This window comes from Miniopterus schreibersii, assembly GCF_964146895.1.
Source record: "Miniopterus schreibersii genome assembly, chromosome: 7".
NCBI lineage: Eukaryota > Metazoa > Chordata > Mammalia > Chiroptera > Miniopteridae > Miniopterus > Miniopterus schreibersii.
In genome coordinates, this window is record NC_138108.1 from 58,698,096 (window position 1) to 58,706,967 (window position 8,872).

General features: G+C 44.4%; 1 pseudogene across 1 annotated transcript; it reads right to left on the reverse strand.

Annotated features, from left to right (window-relative positions):
- Positions 1-2,769: 2,769 nt before the first annotated feature.
- Positions 2,770-4,973, reverse strand: LOC308559415 (oxysterol-binding protein-related protein 9 pseudogene; annotated as a pseudogene). The gene is made up of 2 exons: positions 4,907-4,973; positions 2,770-4,593 (listed from the first exon to the last, which is right to left on the reverse strand). The product of its transcript is annotated as an oxysterol-binding protein-related protein 9 pseudogene (transcript).
- Between the last annotated feature and the right edge of the window lie 3,899 nt (positions 4,974-8,872).

An 8,872-nucleotide genomic window follows, 5' to 3' on the forward strand; every position in this document is an offset into this window, starting at 1 on the left:
TTCCACTTGGGCTATAGCTGGTGCTAGACCAGCTCTCCACTGAGCACAACTAGAATAGCTGGATTTTTAAAAGGATCCATCTGTTTGAAGTCATCAGAGCGTTACCAAGGCTGGCAGACCTTAGGGACAGGGTCCTGGAGAGAAAGGAGATGCACTGAGATGAGACCAAGGTTGGGGCTATGTTCCCCCTACAGGCATTTGCTGGTTCATAGGCGGCATGGGGCTGAGAGGCTGAAGATACAATCGGAAAGCGAGAGCTAATCAGTTATATCAGTAAGTCTCGGTAAAAACACACACACACAAACAAATGCTCCCAGAACTCTAAGGAAAAAAAGTGATGGCTCAGAGACAGAGAAGCTGAGCAGAGTCTCACAGGGTTGAGGAAATAAAAACTGGAGCTGCGGGCTCACCGAGAAGGGGCCTGGGCAAATACCTCAGGCTCCAGTTGTGCTCCCTGACAGGTTGTACCTGGGAGTAAGGAAGAGCCAGAAAACTGTGTCAGCAAGACTGAAACGCAACCTCAGATCAGGTCAATCCAAGTTGGCATCAAGGCAAACACCCCTATTCCAACTGCCTTCCAGAAACAAAAGGAAATCCACTCCAGAAATTTTCTGATCTTCTATATAATTATTCAATGATATTTACCTTTACAGATCTCCCCTACCCTTACCTTTCAAATCCTCCTGGTGAGATGTGGAGAAGGCACGGAGAGTCAGAAACGCTGGCCTCTAGGTCTGTTTCCTTATTTGCAGGTTTATTTAGCTTTGAAATCCTATTTCCATTTGTGGAATTAGACTCCGCCTCACCCTAGCTGTGCTTCCCCTAGTGTTGACCACAGCTTATTCCCCCCATTGGTGAGGGAGGGATTCCTGCCCCAGGGCTATGGGAATGGCCCGACAAAGGAACCCCAACATTGGCCACACACACACAGTCACACACATTCACAGCCCAGGAAGGGAAGACTCGGCATGACGCAGAGGGCCACACGGGGTTGCACTTGGGAACAGAGGAACACCCAGAGGCTGTAGGAGGCAGGTTTTGTAGTACCAAGAGGGTGTGGTGACCCCCAGTTTTCATGGAATGATGGGATTGGCTTGTTTGAAATGTTTTGTGGACTGGAACCCACTTCTCAGGGATGAACAGAAACTGTGCCCAGTCCCTTTGCTGAAGAGTGTTGTTTGCCTAGAGGACCTTATCTGCAGGAGCAGAGTGGGGTGGGGGAACTTGCAGTCATTTGAGGCTCTCCAGATTTTACCAGTTGTCAACCCACTCTTGTCACAGATGACATATTAATCATCATAAAAGACCACTTCAACCACATTGCCTCCCAGTGGCTCCTTTTCAATGAGCCTTCATTTTAGGACGTATGCCACACCTCCAGAGAGAGGCCAGCAGTGCCCAACTGCTGCTACTGTCCTCAATCGTCTTGACTTTTTACTTAGCTTTACATCTCATATTTCTTTAATAGCCTTACAGCTGTCACCAAAGTTTGGGTTTTTATCACCTCATATCTGTTGCAATAACATCAGGCAGTAGGTTTCTGTGCTTCCATTTCTCCCCTGGTTGAATCTACTCTCGTCACAGCTGACATATTAATCATCACAAAATACCACTTTAACCACACTGCTTCCCAATAGCTCCTCACAACCTCTCAACAGCTCTCTGCTGAACATGTGATTCGGCTGCCCCAGGTGCATGCAAGTGCACTAGCGGCTTGCACAAGGACAGGCCTGGTGAGCTAACTGCGGTCTGCTGGGCTTTCAGAGCCAAGACTCTGATTTCAGGATAAAAAATTAGATATTCACCTCCCTGCTGCAACTTTCTAAACAAGATCTGATAAAAAAAAAATTTACAAAGTAAAGTTAGTGCCAATTATTGACATTTTCTTTTCTATAAAATAGGTAATCTTGGTTTTAAGAATATGCTTCTTATTTATCAAAGTCAAAAAGAGCTGTTTTCATTTTGAATGATTAAAAAAGGTGTGGCTGTAACCATTTTTATTTTTCCTGAATTGATCCTTTGCAAGAAAGGATTGAGAAGATAGGCCCATCATAAAGGCTTTCATTTTCCCTGCTAAGTCCCTGGATGCTCTATCATAGGGACCACACAGGATCCCCACCACATAATTTCATCACTCATCTGGCTGACTTTTAAAAAAATATACTTTATTTTTTAAAAGGTTGAAAAATTACTTGATGAAGCCTTAAGAAGCACTGGGTATAATTAAACTGTAATCCAGAGTTAGATACAATTCCAAAATAAAATTTATTGTAGGTGAGACCATGAAATTTCTTAATACTTGATTTTAATACATTGTGCTAATTTTCTAGAACAACTCAGAGGAAGCAATATTTACAATAGATGAAGTATTTATGAAAATCTGGCATCAGGTAGATCATATATGTATGTGTGTATGTCCCAAGATTAGATGAACTAGGAAACAGATGAAATGTATCTCCACAGCAGCACTAGAGTGCAGAATTTGAGACTGGGAATTATAAAAAGCATGGGGTTTGGAAAAGGAACAGATATGTTGTTTTCAAAACTTGAAGTTTTTCTCAGGACTGGAGTCAAAATTGTAACTGCAACAAAAGAGGAAAAAAGGGAAGCTTTTCTCGCTTTATTTGTTCATCTGCATCGGAAAGTCCAGTATCCCTGAGACAAGAATCGCTGCAATGCGCAGGGGGTAGGTAGGTCCTTCCGAAGGAAGACTGTTGCTTTATTACGCCGACTGCTCTGGTTATCAGGTGAAACTTTGCACTTCCCAACCTAACACTTGGCAGCACCAAGGCCTTTCAGTAAAGGTTCATCGTAAACCCAACCTTCTCTATCTTCATGAAATAAGCTCGTCTCCCACTGAATTTCCTTCTCCTTCCTTTCTTGGGCTCCTGTTTTTTGTCTTTCCTCAAGTTTATGTTTGGCTTCAGTTACTGCATCAATATCTCTGATTTTTAAGTTGAAAGTGACATCCTTCCAAAGGCGTGGATTCATACTCATTCTGATCTTCCAACTTTCCCACTTTTTCTCAGTATCTATAAAAACTGCATTTCCCCCTGTTGCATATTTTGCAAACATTACACCATTCCATCTCCTTTTAATTGAACAAGAGGACTTCTTTTCATTTGGAGAAAAAAATCTCAGAAGTAATTCTGTGCTTCTTGCCCCTATAGAAAGATTTCTTGCAGAAGACGATATTTGCATGATAGCCAGGTTTGGAACAATTAATACTGCATTCTCCACCTAGTTACACCCAGGGCACTGTGAGGACAGACCTTCCATAACCATTGTGATAATGTAATGTTCGTCATGGTCTAGTCACAAGACCCAGGCCTGCCCTAGTTGTGCATCCCAATGGACATTCCAAGGAATTTTGATTTGGTGCAGATATGAGCATTGAATTGTATCTGCTCATAAAACACTCAGCATAAAAGGCTGAAGTGGGTGGATGATAGGAAACCTGCTCAGTCATGAATGTTACACTGTTTTTGGAAACCCAGGAAACTAGCTCTGTGTTCTCTTCAGTATCATTTGGTAATGTCCAGTGACACTGAAAGATCTTGCCCCAAATCTTTCAGTTGTATGGTTTTTTTGGCCACCAATCCTCTTCTTCTTGCACGAAAGACTGAGAGGTACCATTTCACAACTGGACCATTAGGTCTCTGGCATCCTTCTGGTCACTAATGCTCACAAACAGGTCCAGATGTGCAAAAAAGTCTGCATACATTTCTAAAAGAGATCTTTCGAGAATAAATGTTGGAAGAACTACCTTAGTAAGTTCCATTCCAAGCCTAACGTGGGACAAGAGATGCATGTTAAATCTCTTGTGCTTTTCCACAGACCCAAACTCCCCTTCATCATCTCTATCATCACAGGAATTGAAAAGGTCAGCATCATGTGTTCCATTGGACACAGAAGAATTAAGTGATTCTGTGGTATCTGGATGCTTTAGACTATTTCCTGAGCTGCTGTGGGTCAAGACCGAGACAGATCCAGGGGAATCTATTAAAGGCTTTGGGGACGAGCCACTTTGATGAAATTCATCAGCGTCATAGAATTCGCCTTCACTGCTAGAACAAGAGAACAAGGACTGTATTTGGAGACAAGCTGACATGGCTTGGAGAAGTTAGAGTGTTACCCAGTGGTGAGTGCCCACTGCCGGTGCTATTTGGTGTTGGAGTCAGATGTTGCTCTGACTTACACAAGTGGGCAGGTTCTGGAAGGAAGACAGTCTGGGGAGGCATTGTGTTGATCACAGGTTCTAAGTGACTACGGAGATATATTGCACCTACAGGACAAATAGTACTTTCAGCAATTAAACACGGCATTGTCAGCAACACAGTGCTGTGTTTAATTGATTCTACCATGCTATTTGTTGTCTCTTTGAGAGTTTCAGCTTTTTCTCTCTGTTCATCATCTTTGGAGTTTTGAAGCTTGTCATCAAAAGCTTTAAGTGTTCTGTCAAGATTTTTAGGTAAGAACCTACCTCTGTAAGTTTCTTATCAAAGTCTTGGATGCTAGGAATAAACCCTGAACCCAAACCCCCAGAGGGCAGCAGGAAGGAGGCAGGGAGAAAGGGACACTCGTGCCCACACCCTGGGTAGACAGCAGGGACCCTGGGGGCTAGAGGTGGGGGCCGGCCCCTCTCCCAGACCCTTGGGGTTTATTCACTCTGTACATGGCCAGAAAGAAAGCTATGCACCAAGGCTCTGGGAGAGGGAGCGGAGGGGCTGTTCCCAAGCACCCCTTTTCCTCCCCCTACACAGATTGTTGGGCTGCCGCGCAGACAGTCTTGGTAGGTTCCTGACTTTATTTTTTAGAGCAATTTTGGATTCGCAGTGAAAACAAGAAGGAAGTACGGAAAGTTCCCATATAGGCCCTGCCTCCACACACACACAACTTCCCTCACTGTCAGCATCCCCGCTGTCAACATCCCCACCACAGTGGTACATTTGTTGTAACTGATGAACCTGCATTGGCACGTCATTATCATCTAAGTCCGTAGTTTACGTTAAGGCTCACTCTTGGTGTCGTACGGCTTATGGATGGGACAGGTGTACAGTGACATGTGTCCACGATTGTAGTGTCATACAGAGTAGTTTCACTGCCTTAAAAGCCCTCTGTGCTCTATCTATTCATTATTCATTCTTTCCTCCCCACCAAACCCTGGTAACCACTGATCTTTTTACTGTCTCCATAGGTTCGCCTTTTCCAGAATGTCATATAGCTGGAATCATACAAATATGTAGCCTTTTCAGGTTGGCTTCTTTCACTTAGTGAGATGCATTTAAGTTTTATCCATGTCTTTTTATGGCTTAATGGCTCATTTCTATTTAGCATTGAATAATATTTTATTGTCTGGATGTACCAGAACTTATTTATGCATTTACCTACTGAAGGACATCTGGGTTGCCTCAAAGTTTTGGCCATTACAATAAAACTGCATTTGGACACTTCTGGCCTCATAAACAAACCTCCCTGGGTTGGCAGGGCCAAACGAGACTGTAGTGGGAATCCCAATTAGCAGCGGTGTCAGTAAGTACTGCTGTGTGGGGTTGCGTTTAAGACACCTGCTAACTATACTCACACACAGGCCTGCATTATAAAATTCAGGCCTCGGGACGTTTCAGGGGTACCAGATTTCCCAATAGGAATTATTCAGGTAGCCTCCACAAGCATTTATTGAGCATATTCAATATTCAGGTGAGTGATGAGGTGACTCAGACGACTACCTGCCCTTAGAAAGGCTTGAGAGCAATATAGAGAGTCCATACCAATGAGCATTTATTGAGCAAGTGCCAAGTGCTGTGTTAGGTATTTCAGTTAATCCACACATTGACCCAGCATGGACATTTTACAGAATAGGAGATTGAGGCTCAAGCAGGTTAAAGGAAAGTCCTCCTTCACTGAATTGCAGAGACCTGAAATGCATTTAGGATCACCTGGGCTTGCCCCTGTCCATTTGCTGGTGCCCACAGGAAGCTACTCCTTGGACCTTAAGGTCCAGATTATGTTGTCTATTACTTTCCTTCTAAGCCAAGAGCAGGATAAAGAATATATAGGAAAAACAACTTCTTGGATTCCACATACACAACAAGTATAGCAAGAGACCTTGATGCTTTCCTTACAAACTGTTTGATCTCCCTGAATTAGAGCAAGATGAAGACATCCATCCAAGAATGATTACCCACCTCAGGAGAGGAAAGGAGGAAGGAAAGTCATTCTGAGCCTTTGGGACAGCAGAAGCTGCAGTGTTGGGCTGGTACCTGACCATGAGCCTTCTGTGACAAGCCATTCAAGAGATATGCTGATTTTAAAAAAAACGGTGGGCAGGGGAGGTCAGAAAAAGAACCACCACAACAAATAAATAAAATAATGTAAAGCAAGAAGGAATTAATAAAAATATAAGGAGAAATTAAGAAACTGAAAACAGGAAAACTAATATAAAAAAAAATCAAATGCTGATTTATTGACAACAATGAAAAGTACAGTAGGTAATCTCTACTCCTGCTCACCGGGACTGGTCTAGCTACCGCCACTGTTGAGTGACCAACCTCCCAGCAACAGGAACAACACTGAGTTAACAATAAAGCACCAGCCATCATGGAGACCAATCAACCAACCTGTGGTAAGCGGGGTACACTGGACTCCTCCTACCCTACAAAGGCCAGTGATTCTTCTTGACTGGAATAAACACATATGACAGGTTTTGATTTGCCTTTCCAGCATCACTATCCAAGGGCTTCGAGAATGCTTCATCCACCAACAGCATCCTGCATAATACCACCAAGGGCCAAGGGACTCACTTTATAACCAGGGAAGCGTGCTGTGGGCATGTGCCCATGGGATCCACTGATCCTGTTATACACTGCTCCACCATGAAGTTGCCATCATGAAATGATTCAATGCCAAGGTGCCAGCTTCAGAAGGATACCATTTTCTAGGATGCAGTATGTACTAACATAACAACTATTATGAAGCGCTGTGTTCCCAGTAGGTAGAATTCACGGGTCCAGGGCAAGGGACAGATGGGAGAGAAGGGCTGTGTTTGCCATCACCCCTAGTGATCCACTTGGGAAATGTATGCTTAGAGCTCCTGTAAATTTCTGTCTGCAGGTCTAGAGGTCCTGGGTCCCAGCAGGAGAAACTCTTCCATCAGAAGTCCCAGAAAATGTCCCATTCAACTTTAAGCTATGATAGCTGCTTGTTCACTTTGGGCTCCTTGAGCAAAGAGACCAATAAACAAGCAGAGGAGTTACTTTCTTGACTTCTGTAACTTGACTAATTGGCTCTGATCAGCAGGAGTAGGTGGATGCTTTTACACAATGGGACAGGGTAGGTTATGTCTGGCACTCAAGTAATCCATGGGTTTCTCCTTATACTCCTCTGCCCACCTGTGATGGTAAATCAACAAGTGCTGGAGGAGGGCATGGCAACCAGACTCATGGGTGAAGGTGCTGATTGCCCCCTAGCAGGATAGACAGCCAGCCTAGCAGAGGCTGAGGAAAATCTAGAATGGATAGTAGACAATGTTGCAATAAGATCAGCTGTAGCAATGGGGGCTGTCCTTTGTGCCACTAACCTTAGGCCTCTCCAGAAAACTTAGGCATCCTGAAGGAGGTGCTTCCAATGAGATGAATTTATTATACTAAAATGTAAATCTGAGTCCACAAGGGGTGGACTGTAGTGGGCACTGTGAGGACTGCCTAGAATCAGTTCCTCTTCAGGACTGAGGCATTCATTCCTCCAGCTGCTGCAAAGTGTTGTTTGCTGGTGGCTTGGCTCTCAGTTGAGTCTCTCCTGAAGAATTGCCCTTGGCTGGAGAGAGCTATCTCCAAGGTTATGCCCCTTGCTAGCCACCCAGGATCTGCTTGACATGAGGGTCCAAATGTCTGCTCCCTTGCCTCAGTTTGAGACATCTCTGGAGGGCCATCCCAGCTTCGGAGTGGAGGCCTCTCTTATGACTGCATCTCAGTTCAACTTCTCCCTCTGTCCATCTTGTTCCCCTCACTCCCTTGCAGCATTGTTCCTGAGGCCACCTTCCAATAGTCCACCTATACGCAAATCTCCATCTTCAGTCTGTTTCCTAGGAAACCCAACTTATAACACTGGTCATTGGGCATTTTAGAAGCTGACTCCAGCCCTGGCTGGTGTTTGCTCAGTTGGTTGAGCATCGCCCCATGCACCAAGAGGCAAAAAGGAAGCTGAGTGGGAGGGTGCAGAAAGGTGGCAGGGAAATCTCAGAAGTTCCCCCTCGTGTCCTTGGCTAATGGCTGGCTCATAGGTCAGCAGCAGCAGCAGGAATGAAGCCAGGGGTTCTTCAGCTCAGACATTTCCCTTTCCTCTCAGTGGTTCTCATGGAGCCTTCCCATTGCTCTTTTGAACAGGTTTTGAATTGGCTTTTTGTAGCATCTTTGAGAAGCCTTCTGTTAAGAAATCAGTGAAAGAGCTAACTACAGTAAGGAATGAAAACAAAAGTGTCCCTTCCACTCTGCTCTGAACTGTCCCCTCAAAGAGAAACTATGGCATATTTCCTAGGCAGGACATGGTTTAACATATTTCTTTTAAAATATATTTTTAGCAGCCCACAGTTCAAGGTAGCCTTATCCAAAAGGAAACTTTACCCACCTCAAAACCATTTCTTCACATTTCAATTCTCTTCAACTTTTTAAATGTGTCCTTATGGTCTATTAGTCACCAGAAAGACATTTAGAGCAGGCCAGAAACACAGCACTCGGGAATGAGAAGATATCCCCCTGTGGTTTTGGGGCCCAGCTCAAAGTGAGACTTAGGCTGTGTACATTTAGCCAGATCCCCACAGTCTCAAACGTAGACAGCTCCATGCTTCAGGTCAGCATCGGAGTCGGGACAGGTG